This window comes from Globicephala melas, chromosome 3 (genome assembly GCF_963455315.2).
Source record: "Globicephala melas chromosome 3, mGloMel1.2, whole genome shotgun sequence".
NCBI lineage: Eukaryota > Metazoa > Chordata > Mammalia > Artiodactyla > Delphinidae > Globicephala > Globicephala melas.
The window spans coordinates 124,877,166-124,891,723 of NC_083316.1; the positions used below are offsets into that span (position 1 = coordinate 124,877,166).

The 14,558-nt window shown below is 43.5% G+C and overlaps 1 protein-coding gene across 1 annotated transcript in view; it reads left to right on the top strand.

The window, feature by feature from the left end:
- Positions 1-1,146: 1,146 nt before the first annotated feature.
- The window catches only part of ABLIM3 (actin binding LIM protein family member 3), a 177,500-nt gene continuing 164,088 nt past the window's right edge, over positions 1,147-14,558 (top strand). Inside the window, exons 1-2 of the mRNA XM_060296422.1 lie at positions 1,147-1,302; positions 4,589-4,657. The gene's annotated coding sequence lies outside the window, so the exon portion shown is untranslated. The remainder of the gene's footprint in view (positions 1,303-4,588; positions 4,658-14,558) is intronic.

Consider the following 14,558-nt stretch of genomic DNA (forward strand, 5'->3'; position numbering starts at 1 on the left):
TGGCCCAGAGGAAGGACCACACCCTGAAATCCCCATGGCAGCAGAGCTCACCACCCATTCCCAGGCAGGGAAATGCAAACAGACAGGAATGGATGGGGGAAAGGTCTAGCAGGCCGCCCAAGGAGAAAGAGAGATGGTGGGCTGGTCACCGGTTCACTTCCAACCGGATGGGTGCAAGTAAACAGTGATAGTGATAGTTAACGTATATTGAGGGCTTCATGTGGATGCACTATACTAAGTATTTCAATGAGTTTACTTGTTTGACACAGCACAATCACCCAGTCAGGCAGGTACAGTCATTATCTCCATCTACAGATGAAGAATTTGAGATCCTGGGAGGCTGAGTAAATTTCCAAAGGACACACATCTGGCAAGTGATGGAGCCCTGATTCAGAGCCTGACAGGATGAATCCAGTGCTGGGCTCTTGACCAGGGCACCATGGAGTTTTCCTAATTAATACTTTAGCAAAGAATAATACAATCTACATTTATAGAACCCTGAAGTATGGAGAGTGGAAGAAATATTGAAGATGACCTGGGGGTTTCATTCAACAAATATTAATTAAGCACCAACTATGGGGTGGGCATTCACTAATATAGGTTTAGGAGGGAACGTAAGTACAGTGGTAAAGTTAGCAGACACATCTATTCTTTCATGGAGCTAACATTCTCGGGAAAGAGATGATAAATAACTGTAACAAATGAGTCAGTGATAAGGGGTATGAAGGGGGAGGCAGGGACAGAAGTTAGCAGACTGGAGGAACCCCTAATCTCTTATCCACGTGTCCAGTCGCCACCTTCTACACTTGGGGACGAAGAGGCAGAGACAGCAGTCACCTGCTCAAGACCAGACTACACCCAGCTGGTGAGAAGCAGAGTTGGAAGTGAACACTGTCTTCCTGCAAAGCCAATCCTTTCTTCACAGACCCTCCCCATGAAGGGTCTATTTTCCTATCATGGTCTGGTCCTTAGACCCCAGAATCAAGGAAGGGAAACAGCGCTCAAGCACCCCCTTGTTGGCCGCAGGACACAATGGACCATCCGTCCCCCTTCACAGCCCAGCACCCAGGGAGAAGCCCGGGCGGGGCGGGGCCTGGACACGCGCCGACGCGTCCAGCAGGTGGCAGCAGCGAGCGGCCGCGCCCCCTGCGCAGCCACCCCGAGAGCCGGCATCATGGATGTCGAGCTCTCCTATTTCGCTTTGCTCGCCTTGGAATTCGAGACCCCAGACGAGGACCAGGATTCATGAACCGGTCGCAGGGGCCCGGGCAGGGGCCTCTGGCTCCCGACGCTGGCCGAGAGGTGGGTCCTGGGGCGGGTCGCTGCTCGCGGCGCCCGGGTGGGGACGCCCTGCCCAGCGGAGCCGGGCGCCCCGCGCTCTGCCCACGCCTTGCCTCCCTGTGGTCCACACCCCCTTTGGGCTCCCGAGCCGCTGGGCTGCAATAGTCGGGGTGCGCGCGAGCAGGCGCTGCCAGCCCTGCTTCTGCCCGGCAGTCGGGTCCCAGGAGCGGACGGACCCGGCTCCCGCGTCCTCTCTGCCTCCTCCTCCTTGCTGCTCTCACCTGCGCCTATTAGCCCCCTCGCCTTCAAGGCCAGGGGCTACAGCCCAGACTGAGAGGGGGACAGCAGAAAGAGAGAGAGCACCTGAGGATACAGAGCTGACACTGGACTGCCCTTTTCACCCCCAGGTGATGAGTGAGGTCGGAAGATCGCAAGATTTAAAGGAAACTGGGGCCAAAAAAATGAAATAAAAGGCATTCAGGTTAGAAAGGAAGTAAAACTATCTCTAGTGTCAGGTGACAATAAGTGGAGTCATAAGGAATCCAATTTTAAAAACTATTAGAACTAATAACAAGGTTAGTAAGTTTGCAGGATATAAAAACAATGTACAAAAATCAGTTGTTTTCAATACACTAGCAAGGAACAATCCAAAGATGAAATTAAGAAAACGATTTACCAAAGCCCCCAAAATAATAAAGCACTTAGAAATATATTTAACAAAAGAATGCAAAACTTATACTCTGGGAACTACAAAACATTGTTGAAAGAAATTAAAGATATAAATAAATGGAAAAACATCTCATGTTCATGGATTTGGAAGACTTAATACTGTTAAAATGGCAATACCCCCAAATTAATCTGCAGATTCAATGCAATCCCTATCAAAAGCCCAGAAGCTCTCTTTTTTAATAGAAATTGACAAGCTAATATTAAAGTTCATATGGAGACTTTAGGGAGCCAGAATAGCCAAAGCTATTGGCTATAACAAAGTTGAAGAACTCACAGTTTCAAAAGTTATTAAAAAGCAATGGAAATTATGACAGTGTGGTACTATCTAAGGATACATCATTGTAATAGAATTGAGAGTCTAGAAATAAACTCATGTACCTATGATCAATTGATTTTCCACAAAGGTGCCAAATCAATGGAGGAAAGAATACTCTTTCACCAAATGGTGCTGGGACAACTGTATGGCCACATGCAAAAGAATGAAGTTGGGTCATTACTTCACATCATATATATAAGTTAACTTACAGTGATGGAAACATAGCCTTGCTTTTGACCAAGGAGGCCCTGATTTATTTTGGCAATGAGGCAGCTATTGGCCTTCTGAAGAAAGTGTCAGGCTTTGGCCCTTTAAAAGACTGGGAAGAAAGAGCCCATACTTTCCCTGCTGTCCTGCCTTTGACATGATATCTACAACATTCCAGGACTGGCTCTGACCACCCTCTCTGAGTATTAGAATGTCAGACTTGCTGCTTAGACTGTGCTGTAAGCTGAGACACTCCATGGTAAGCTGATGTGGTCACCAGCCTTCCATTCAAATAATCACAACCTTCTGATACTGAGACTTCTATCCTACTCTCAACCACATTATATCTTCAAACCACAGTAGCATTAAGAGGTTGGATGCACCTGGCTTAATATTCTCTCTACTTCCACTGGACATTTGACAACATGCTCTGTGTAGCCCTGGATGTTTCATACCAATTGTACCCATCAACTATTATCCAGGTCACCAACTCAACTGTGACCATAGCTCCAAATTTTTGGTAGCACTGGAACAACTCTATTCACTTAAAAAGACCCTATTGACCTTGAAGGGCTTGGACCTTCAGATGATACTAGGAACATAGCTGTTATGCAGATGTTATATCAATATGAGCAACCTGCAGAGAAGCAGGCGTACTCTGATTTCCTGTCTCTTCCCTGGACCCAAAGAGAGCATCTCACCTTGTCACTGAAGATGATAGAGTTCTTGCACCTGAATTAAGGCCATAGAACTGCCACTTTCTGCGCTTCACACTGGGATGTGGTGGAAGACCATCAACCCACATTGCTCATGGCTGAACCCTGACTCATCATCTCGTTGGTTCATAATGTATCATGCTCCCAAGTAAGAAAAGCTGTTACTGGTTCATGAGTGCAGAACTGAGCTGAACAATTGCTGAGTAGATCAAAGCAGGAATGAAAGTGCCCCTCCCCAAATCACCTTCTTTCATGAAACAAAGCAAAGCCCTTCCCTTAACCCTGTCTTTTCCTTGAAACTACATAGTCCCCACTTCCGTGGGAAATGTAGAAGAGGTTACCATATATGTAAAGTTAGACCATTAAATGGCATTATAGTTAGGCGATTTTAGCAAAAAAATCTGGGGACAGGTGACACACGTTGAGAGACCGTGAAGCAAGGCTGACTCTAGTCAGAAGGAAGCTTGTACAAATGTTACAACAAGTTCATTGTAAATCATTAAGAAAAGAATAGAATTGCTAAGGGATGGGAAGTGGGGTTGAAAGAATGTCAGGGGGCTGGAAGAAAATGATCATAAACAATAGAGATCTTTATGCCCACCCTGCTAGGTTCCAAGCTTGGCTAAAACTAACCTTCCTACTATAGTGTTGATGTAGAAGTAAAGAATTTTCAAACTAGGTCTTTTAGAAAGTATCCAGTCTAGAATATATCTAGATAGTTTTGAAAGGCCCATCTAGATCTAAAAAGATACTGTTTTTTTGTTTGTTTGTTTTGTTCAGAATCATTTTTAAAAAGAAATATAACTTGGAGCTCAGTAATTCAAAGCTCAAAGATCACTTACTGGGCTTCCCTGGTGGCGCAGTGGTTGAGAGTCCGCCTGCCGATGCAGGGGACACAGGTTCGTGCTCTGGTCTAGGAAGATCCCACGTGCCGTGGAGCGGCTGGGCCCGTGAGCCATGGCCACTGAGCCTGCACGTCCGGAGCCTGTGCTCCGCAACGGGAGAGGCCACAGCAGTGAGAGGCCCGCGTACCACCAAAAAAAAAAAAAAAAAAGATCACTTACTGAGTGTTTATTTTGAACCAGGCACAACATAACTGCTTCATGTATATTATCTCATTTAATCCTCACAATAGTCCTGTGAGGCAGCACTGTTATTGTTCCCTTTTTACAGATGGAGAAACTGAGGCACAGAGAGATTAAGTGCTTGCCAGAGTCACACTGCTAGTCTCTTGTAGAGCAGAGTACAAGAAGAGCTGCCTGTTTAAACCAAGGTAGAGGGAAGGGTTTCGAGTGGGGAAGGGTCAGTAACACTGTCACTTTTCCTTCTGCCCCCACAGCTCAGAGGACCCTGTTTGAAAACTTCTGATAAGAAAACCAGAAGATAAACTGCATGGCTTAATGTCAAGGTAGGATAAAATGTTACAAAGATATATATTTTAATACACAGTTAGCTTTAAAGAAAGAAAGGGAAATCCGTGGGAGCCAGAAACAAGTGCGGAATTCAGAGTCCTACAAGTTCATGGGAGTAGATGCCATGGGGACCCTGAGGGTTCTCAGCCTGAACACTGGTCCTCAGAGCTGGGCTGGTCTTCTAATGTCCACCACCACCCCACCCTCCCTTATTAGACATGACCTTGGGCCTATGTAAAGCAGGAGAGCTGGACATTTGCTCCCTGCATGAAGCTTGAAGCCTGAAAGTGTTGTTTTTCCATCAAAAAAGGAATTAGAAAACTTACTTCCGCCTTCCAAGGAAACCCCGAAGAAGCCATGCATCTGTGAGAAAAAATCAAACCTCCAGACTTGCTACTTGAGAAGGTGTAGGATCTGAATTTACCCTGCACTCTACAGGAATCCCAATCAGGGGAGTAAGTGATTAAAACTGGCCCTTGGATGTTGATTCTCTAGGAAGACAACCGAAACAATTGCAAAAACTACTCTATAAGTATACTTTCACAGTGCAAGGCTCATTAGAAGCCCCCCACCCTTTTTTCTTTTAAATGTTGAAGACTCATTCAGGGTAGTTCACAGTTAAAGAGATACAAATCTCAAAGGAAATTAACTACCTGGAGGGAGGACCAGCAGTTGTAACCAGCCAGTGAATTAGCATAGCAAGAATGGGAAATAAAAGAACAGGAAATGAAAGAGACCTAAAATAAGTGTGTTAAAGTAATTTAAAAGATTTTTAAAATTAGGAACCATCATGAAAGAATAGAGCATTATGGACAGACAAATTTGATCAATAGCCAAATACAGCAACCAAAAATTTTTTTGACAAAATTTGATTTGATAAAATACAAATTTGATTTAAAAAAAGACACATTTGATAAGTAACCAAATAACAACTCCTAGAAACAAACAAAAGTGCACTGCAATTAAAGATCCACTGGATAGGTTAAATACAAGATTCAGCACAGCAGAGGAAAAAAAATCCAGGAACCTGAACACAGATCTGCAGCAATCACCCAGAATGTAGCTGTAGAAACTACAAAAGGATTAACCAAGCGAGACAGAATAGAATGAAAGGCCCAGCATAATCTAATAGAACTCCCAGAAGGAAAGGCTGAAAGGGAGTCAGTACTCACAGGGAAAATGACTGAGAATATTCCAGAATGAAGACATGAATCTTCATACTGAAAAAGTACATTAAGTTCTCAAGAGGGTAAATAACAGTAAAAGATTTTTTTTAAACATGATTTCTGTTTCTCTAAACGTTTTATCTGTTCTTGTTTTTCCTCCCAGTCCTTCTTTCTGCGCTTAATTTCTATTTCATCTAAGTGTTCGATTTTACAGAATGAAAGAATTAAATGAAAATATAAGAATATAAATTAATAAAATAAAGAATATAGAAAGAAGGAAATAACAATGACGAATGACAAAATTAATGAAATTCTATGTTTTAAGAACTCGTTTTCGGGGCTTCCCTGGTGGCGCAGTGGTTAAGAATCCACCTGCCAGTGCAGGGGACATGGGTTCAAGCCCTGGTCCAGGAAGATCCCACATGCCGCGGAGCAAGTAAGCCTGTGCGCCACAACTACTGAGCCTGCGCTCTAGAGGCCACTCGCAACAACTAGAGAAAGCCTGCGCGCAGCAACGAAGACCCAATGTAGCCAAAAAAAAAAAAAAACTCGTTTTCAAGCTGCCGCTGCTATAAGTTAGTTACTATTGCTGGGCTCTGCTTACTTCCATGACAGACAGGCTATTCCCCCATGTGTAGATCAGAAGTCAGCTTCTGGGGCAGTTTTACTCTCAGTATACTGCCCATGTGGTCAGAAAAGCCTTCCAGGGGCGGTACACCCAGCACAGGGAGGGAAGCTGGGGGAAGAGGATGGAGACTTCAGCAAATGCTGGACCATCTTCAGAAACCTGACCCCAAATGAACATACACTAAGAGTGACACCCAGTGGCCCGATCACAGGGACAGGACAGCACACAGGGCTGGTTCCCAGGACTTCCACACTCTGGCTGCTGCTGGTAGCAGGTTGTTTGTGGGGTTTTCCTCCAATTGTTGTGTTTCGGGGTATCTGTAATCTAGAGAGTGATTTCTAGAGTGTGCAATGAGCCAGTTTCCCTCTCTTCTCCCTCTCCCACCCCTCCCTGTGTCCTGTCCACTTTCCCCTTCCCTACCGAATGTGCAGTTCCTGGTGCATGGGGTCCCACGGGCGACCAGGTAGAGGCCAACAGGCAACTCTGTGCAAGTAAGGAGTAGGTCTCTTGCCAGCACTGCGATACAGGGGATGATGTTCTGCAGGATGATTGTATCCTGTACAACTAAGCCAGCTAAAATGTGATGATCAGTTTAATTTAGTAGTACTGGGTTACTGAAGTTCAGGGTGGGGTATAAGATACTGGAGTACCAGGGTAGACAATCCATTCTATCACAAAAAGGCCTCAGTGAGGCCTGGTTAGGTCTGCCTCACTTCTGCAAACAGGACTGCAGTTATCTTTCTGAACTCTTTAGTAACTGCTAACTTGGAGATTATTCTGCAGAGATGCTGGATGAGATGCAAAACCCCATAAGAACATTATAAAATCAGACACCTCTCCCACCATCTAATTAAAATCATGTCTCAAAGCTCACCACCAATAACCACAATAATAAGAAGAACTAATATATATTGATGATACACACACACTGTGCCAGGTGCCATTCTAAGTGCTTTACATGTATTAGCTCATTTAAACTTATGACAGTCCCAATAGGCAAGTACTAATATTTTATACACATTTTACAGATGAGAAAACTGAGATAGAAAGATAAATTGTCCAAAGTTACCGAGCTGGTAAGCTAACGGAGACACATGATGTTCTCACATGGCCCCAAAATGCCTTTCAGGCAGCCTGGCCCTGGAACTATGTAAACCATTAAGCTGCGCTGTATGCGAATGACCTCCCAATGGCCAGTCCCAAAGGCCTTTCCTCCGTCTACTCGCTTTACCTCTTTAAGGCCTGCGACAGTGTTAACCGTCCCTTCACCTCCCTGGTGGCTGGTTCCTTCCTCTCAGCCTGCTCCTGTCTCTTTTGCTATGTTTTCTTCCTCTGTTCTGTAAATAGAGGCATCCTCCCAGTTCTACCCCACCAAGCCTATTTTCCAGCCTCTTTATTCTTTCTCCCTTTCACCAGGACCTTGGTTGCAGCACCCATTGGATTTAATGTCAGGACGCTGGAATTCCAGACCCAAGGCCTTAGGGTCATCCCTCTCACTCCTGGGTTCCTCACTTCCCCCTGCAGTAAAGTGAGGGAGTGGTTTAGATCAGTGATTCTCACCTTGGCTGCACACTAGCCCCACCTGGTGGTAGGATCGGAAGAACACGAGAGAGTTAGGGTTGGGGGCAGCTAGAAAATTTCTGGAATGAATGTGCTTTCCTAAGTTAGGAGATATAAGTTGTTTTGAAATTACCTTTACATTTATTAACATGTTATGGGTCTCCTTAAATGCTTAATGAGATGTCCAAACCAAATTCAGCCTCTTCTAAAACATTCAGGATGGGAATGCTCCAGACTTACAAAGTTGAGTGCAATCTCCTGGCGCCTTCCTTAAAGTTCTTCTACCTTGGGCTCAAATTCCCATAAAACGGACTGCACACAACCCACACAAGAGCCAGGGTTTACTCCAACATTGATGCTTGCCCTACGTTCTTTCTCATCCTATGGCCAGTAAGCTTTTTCTTGTAAAAAGCAGACTGAAAACTATGAAATTCTAAAATTCTAATAATTTCTAGCCCTCTAAGCGCACTTACAAACATGATTTATATGTACTGACATTTTCCTCCTTCTAGGCTTGATCTCTAAGAGACAAATACCTGTTTCTTTTTGTTCTGGCTATTGTGGGTCCAGATTTGGTCCTTGGGTATGTATGATGACTGTGCTGCTTGCACACGTTAATGTGCAAACAATTTGTCTGAAATCACGTTAAATGCAAGTTCTGGAGGTCTGAGGTGAAGCTCCCAGGTGATCCTGAGGTTTCTGGTCTATGGACAACACTTTGAGTAGTGAGAGTCTGTAGTGTTCACTGGAAGAGATGTTAAGTGTGGAGAACAAAAGATCTCCAAGACTGTAGTGGAAAAATCTCTCCCTTATTCCTTTCAAACTTGAGCCATCTTGACCCTTTACCCTTTGCATAAGGTCGCTTCCTGCGTAAATCTACACGAAGCCACTATTTTCTGGAAGATGTTAAACATGCATCAAATCAGGCGGCATCCCCTTGCTTTGCTTGGTTTTGCTCTGTCACCGTAATTTTCCTATCATGAGTTGTCCTCCGTGGAGAGGGTAGGTGAGCCATTTCCCAACACAGCAGTACTGGTGCTGTGCCCCAGTATCCTTACTTACCTTCTGCAAAACCCTGCAGCCTGAGCCTGCTGTAAGCAGATAATTCCCATCTCCTACCCAAAGCTATGGAGTAGAGTATCTGGTACTTCTATACTCTGAACTGCTTCTTTGCTACTGCTCAAAGCTAGTTCCTTATTTTTAAGAAGCCGCCAGTCTCAGTAGGTGATCAATAATTCTTTGCCAGCTTTGATTGGTTATCTAATAAAGAAGGGTCTCCCTGGAGACAAAGAAGCCAAATTCTTCATATGGCATTTCAGAGGAATAGTTAACATTTACTCTAGATTTACTTACAGACTATTTGAGATGTTTCAAAAGCCAACCAGCCATGTCCTCTTCAGGAATTTACTTCTTGCAATTTTTAGAGCCAGATTAATTCTTTAATGTCAAGTCCTACAGACTGGCTGAGCTGGGAAGTGGCTGTCGCTTTGCCTGCCTGCTCCATGCTTGCCCAAAATTCTGCTTCTGACTGTAACTAGCCATAGTCCAAAGGTCCCTTCTCCTCAAGGTCAGGTCATTTTATCAAGAATCAGCCAGTTGACCAACATGTGACAGGTGACAGAATCTCAATTCAGTGAAGCTCAGTAAAGAGAGAGAGAGAGAAGCTCCAGCCTCTGATCAGAGGAGACACGGTGAAGGAAAAGATAACTGAGCTGTACCTTGGAGGATGCAGGCAAGCCTGACTGAAGATGTGAGGGAGAGCATAAAAGTTGTGGGAAAGAAATGTCTGAAGACTTGGCAGTCAAATGTGCAATGTAGGTTTGACTGATAATATAGAGTCCATATCAACTGTGACCAAAATAATGGTATGGAGTGGAGTATAATGAGTCATGACAGGGGGGTGAGAATGGCAGCCAGATTGCACAACTTTTTATATGTCAGCCTGAAAATATTTAAATTAACCTTGTAGGCAATGGAGAGTGATGGAAGATTTGTAATTAAGGAAATGTCCCAGTTAAAGTTGAGGTATTTACAAAGTTAATGTATTTACAAATTTTTGTATTACAAAAATACAAAGATATATTTGGTTGTGGTGTCTAGATCATCTGCAGATGAGGTATGAGTTTGAGCATGAGTCATATTCTCCCACAAATTTGATCTGTCTTGGTAAAAGTACCATGTAAATGAGAAAAAATGTCTATTCTATAGTTACAGGATTTAGTGTTTCATAAATATTAATTATGTCAAAATGAGCAAGTGTTTTTCAGGTCATCTTTATTTTTACTGATTTTCTGTGTTCTTTCAATTGTGTGTTATTTTGTTGTCCTTTTAATTGCTGAGAGAGGGTGTTACGATCCCCAGTTGTGATTATAGAATTTCTGTTTCTCCCCTTGATTCTCTCAATTGCTTCTTTGTATATTTTAAAGATCTGTTATCAGCACACACATTACTGATTGTATGTCTTTTCATGTACCATTTCAGCCACTTCAGCCTTCTTATGCTTACACCTTACATGATATCTTTTTCGATCCAATTGCTTTTAACCTATCTTTGTATTTAAAATATGTATCTGGTGAATAGCATACAACTGGGTCTCACTTTTTAAAAATCAATTCTGACGTTCCCTGTAGTGTTGTTTTACAGGCTTCTAGCTCCCATGGTTTGTGATGAGAAGTCAGAGGTCTTTGGAATGGACTTTTTTAAGGAAAAATTATTCATGACACTTGTTAAAGACTTTATTCAAGAAGTAACTACTGCAGTGAGGTTTTGCAGCAGAGAAGAGAGATCAGGCTCAACTCCAAATACGACAAGGACAAGTGGAGACTTACAGCCAAGGAACAGGATGGGGTCAGTAAATGGAAAATTACTAAGAGGAAAGAATCAGGGATAGGGGGATTCTTGCTGAAGCCATGCCAGGGTGATAAGATATTGAGGATTGGGAATGAGGAATTTGATCAGATACGGAGAGTGATCAGACACTGAGTGAGGGATTTTGCTAAACTGACTCAGCAGGATTCTTGCTAAAACTGGACTAAATGGACCAAGGAAAAATCCCGCGGTTGGATCCTAGTCAGAAAGAGGATTCAGAGGCGCTTGATTCAAGTTTGGTCCAAGGAGAGAGTCTGTCACATCCCACTATGTGTAGTGGGTCTTTTTCTCTAACTCTTTCAACATTTTCTCTTTACCTTTGGTTTTCAACATTTTGACTATTATGTGATTAGATACAATTTTCTCTAATTTCTCTTGCTGAGCTTCTTGGATTTGTGTCTTTGAGAAAGCGTCTGCCCCATTCTCTCTCTAGGAGCTTTATAGTTATCTTCTAGGAGCTTTATAGTTTCACATTCTACATCTAGGTCTGTGATCCATTTTGAGTTAATTACTGTGAAGAATGGAAGGTCTGTGTCTAGAACAGATACAGGTCTAGATATTCCAGCACCATTTGATGAAGAGACTAGTTTTGCTCCATTGTACTGCCTTTGCTCCTTTGTCAAAGATCAGTTAACTACATTTATGGGGGTCTATTTCATGGGCTTTCTATTCTGTTCCATTGATATATTTGTCTTTTGCCGATACCACACTGTCTTGATTACTGTAGCTTTATAGTAAGTCTTGAAGTCAGGTAGTGTCAGTCCTCCTACTTTGTTATTCTCCTTCAATACTGTGTTGGCTATTCTGGGTCGCCAGATACATGAAGGACCCAAAGTCCTTCTCAAAGCACAACGCAGCCTTTGATATCCTGGCTGCAGCAGGAGGCCCAGGGAGGATGGGAGGGGCAGCCCAGCCCTCAGGACCCGTAGTCCTTGCACTGTCAGGCCTCTGACTGGGGAGTAGAGCTCCTCCCTGCCTCTCTGCAGATTGCTTCATACCTATCAGGCTGTGGCACATTCCACCCATTCTAGGATTGAGATACACAGTTTGGTTCCTGTGGGTGCAGCCAAGGCATGGGAGGAGGGCAGAGAGCATCCCAGGATTCAAAGCTGCTATTCCTGCTCCCTCCCTGACTGGCTTGGCCCACACTGACTCATCTGCCACTGGGAAAGGGGTCCCCACCAAGCCTCTGTCTGCAAACACCTCCCCTGGCTATCCGGGTGAAGCTGGAGCTGGAAGCATAGCATCTCACCTCACCCCCAGCAGCATCAATGAGCCAACCCCCAGCACTGGCTCCCAGTCTTTGTCAGAAGGAATCCAGGAATTCACCTGATGTAGCCCAGCATCTCACAGGTGAGAGGATGGAGGACCAAGTATGTTAAGGCTATGCATGAAATCTAGTTGCATGAAACAAACCTCACTTGCTTTTTGGATAGTCGGCCGAGCAGGGGGATGCAGTTGACACAGTGAGCTGAGCTTTAGAAAAGCCTCCCATGAGAGCTTGCAAATGAGATGGAAAAAAATAGGGGTTGAATCCAAATAAGATTAGACAGATTGATGACTGATTTAAAGACTACTAATAAATTACTTAATGCTTCCTTGGATGCTATCTTCAGATCAGGCTCTTAGTCGCAGCTCTCATTCCATTCCAGGCCAAATTTTAATAGTCTTGGATGAAGGCACAAATTCATTCCTTTAAATAATATTGAATGGGTGCCTACTCTGTACTGGGCACTCATGGCACTGTTGAGTGAAAACAGAGCCCCTGCCCTCACAGAACCCAAAATCCACTGAGAACTTAGAGGTCAATCAGAGTATAACACAAATGGCTGTACAGTAAGAGCTGTGACAGGGAGGAAGGTCAGTACTGTCAGAGCACATCAAAGGAGACTTTCATCTAGGTGGGGAAAGCAAGGAAGACTTCCCTACAGAAGTGACTTTTAAGCTAATTTCTGAAAGATACCTAAGAGTTACAGAGACAAGAGGGAAAAGAATTCCAGAGAGAGAGACCAGCCTGTCCCTCTGAGGCCCTGTGCCAGGAGGGAATATGACTAGTGTGAAGGAATGAAGGGCCAGTGAGCCAACGGTGCAGGGAGCCACAAGGAGCTGCATTCGTCTGCTGGAATATAAGCTCCATGAGGGCAGAGAATTTGTATTATTTTGCTCACAGCTGTGTCCCCGGTGCCTAGAGCTGTGAGAGAGTGGCATGGACATATATACACTACCAAATGTAAAATAGATAGCTAGTGGGGAGCAGCCACATAGCAAAGGGAAATCAGCTCGGTGCTTTGTGACCACCTAGAGGGGTGAGATAGGGAGGGTGGGAGGGAGACGCAAGAGGGAGGAGATATGGGGATATATGTATATGTATAGCTGATTCACTTTGTTACAAAACAGGAAGTAACATACCATTGTAAAGCAATTATACTCCAATACAGATGTTAAAAAAAAGAAAAAAGCTACAATGAGGTATCACATCACGTGGGTCAGAATGTCCATCAATCAAAAAAATCTACAAACAGTAAATGCTGGAGAGGGTGTGGAGAAAAGGGAACCATCTTGCACTGTTGGTGGGAATGTAAATTGATACAGCCACTATGGAGAACAGTAAGGAGGTTCCTTAAAAAACTGAAAATAGAACTACCATATGACCCAGCAATCCCACTACTGGGCATATACCCTGAGAAAACCATAATTCAAAAAGAGTCATGTACCAAAATGTTCATTGCAGCACTATTTACGATAGCCAAGACATGGAAGCAACCTAAGTGTCCATCGACAGATGAATGGATAAAGAAGATGTGGCACATATATACAATGGAATATTATTCAGCCATAAAAAGAAACAAAATTGAGTTATTTTTAATGAAGTGGATGGACCTAGAGTCTTTCATACAGAGTGAAGTACCTCAGAAAGAGAAAAACAAATACCATATGCTAACACATATATATGGAATCAAAAAAAAAAATGGTTCTGATGAACCTAGGGCCAGGACAGGAATAAAGACGCAGATGTAGAGAATGGACTTGAGGACGTGGGGAGCGGGAAGGGTAAGCTGGTACGAAGTGAGAGAGTAGCGTTGACATATACACACTACCAAATGTAAAATAGAAAGCTAGTGGGAAGAAGCTGCATAGCACAGGGAGATCAGCTCAGTGCTTTGTGACCACCTAGAAGGGTGAGATAGGGAGGGTGGGAGGGAGATGCAAGACGGAGTGGGGGGGGGATATGGGGATATATGTATGCATATAGCTGATTCACTTTTTTATACAGCAGAAATTAACACAACATTGTAAAGCAATTATACTCCAATAAAGATGTTAAAAAAAAAAAAGCCATTGGTGAGGGAGGACAGAGAGTGCAGAGGAAAAAACAGAATTCACCATTGTCTCAGAAAGTTTGAAGGAAATGTCACAGTAAATAACAAGCAAATAAAATACATGTAAAAATGTTAACTCAAAATACACTCAAAAATACGACACAAGTACAGCTGGGGAAATGGCTAAAAAACAACACATAAAAGGAACACATCAAAGTTTTAGGTACTCTCAAGTTCCAAGCATGAATTATCCGTAAATGAGGCTACCAAACATTAATGCAATTTAGACCAAACAAGGAGACTTACTGTGTAAGATAACAAAATGGCAAATTCTGCTGTACTCTGAGCCCTCTGA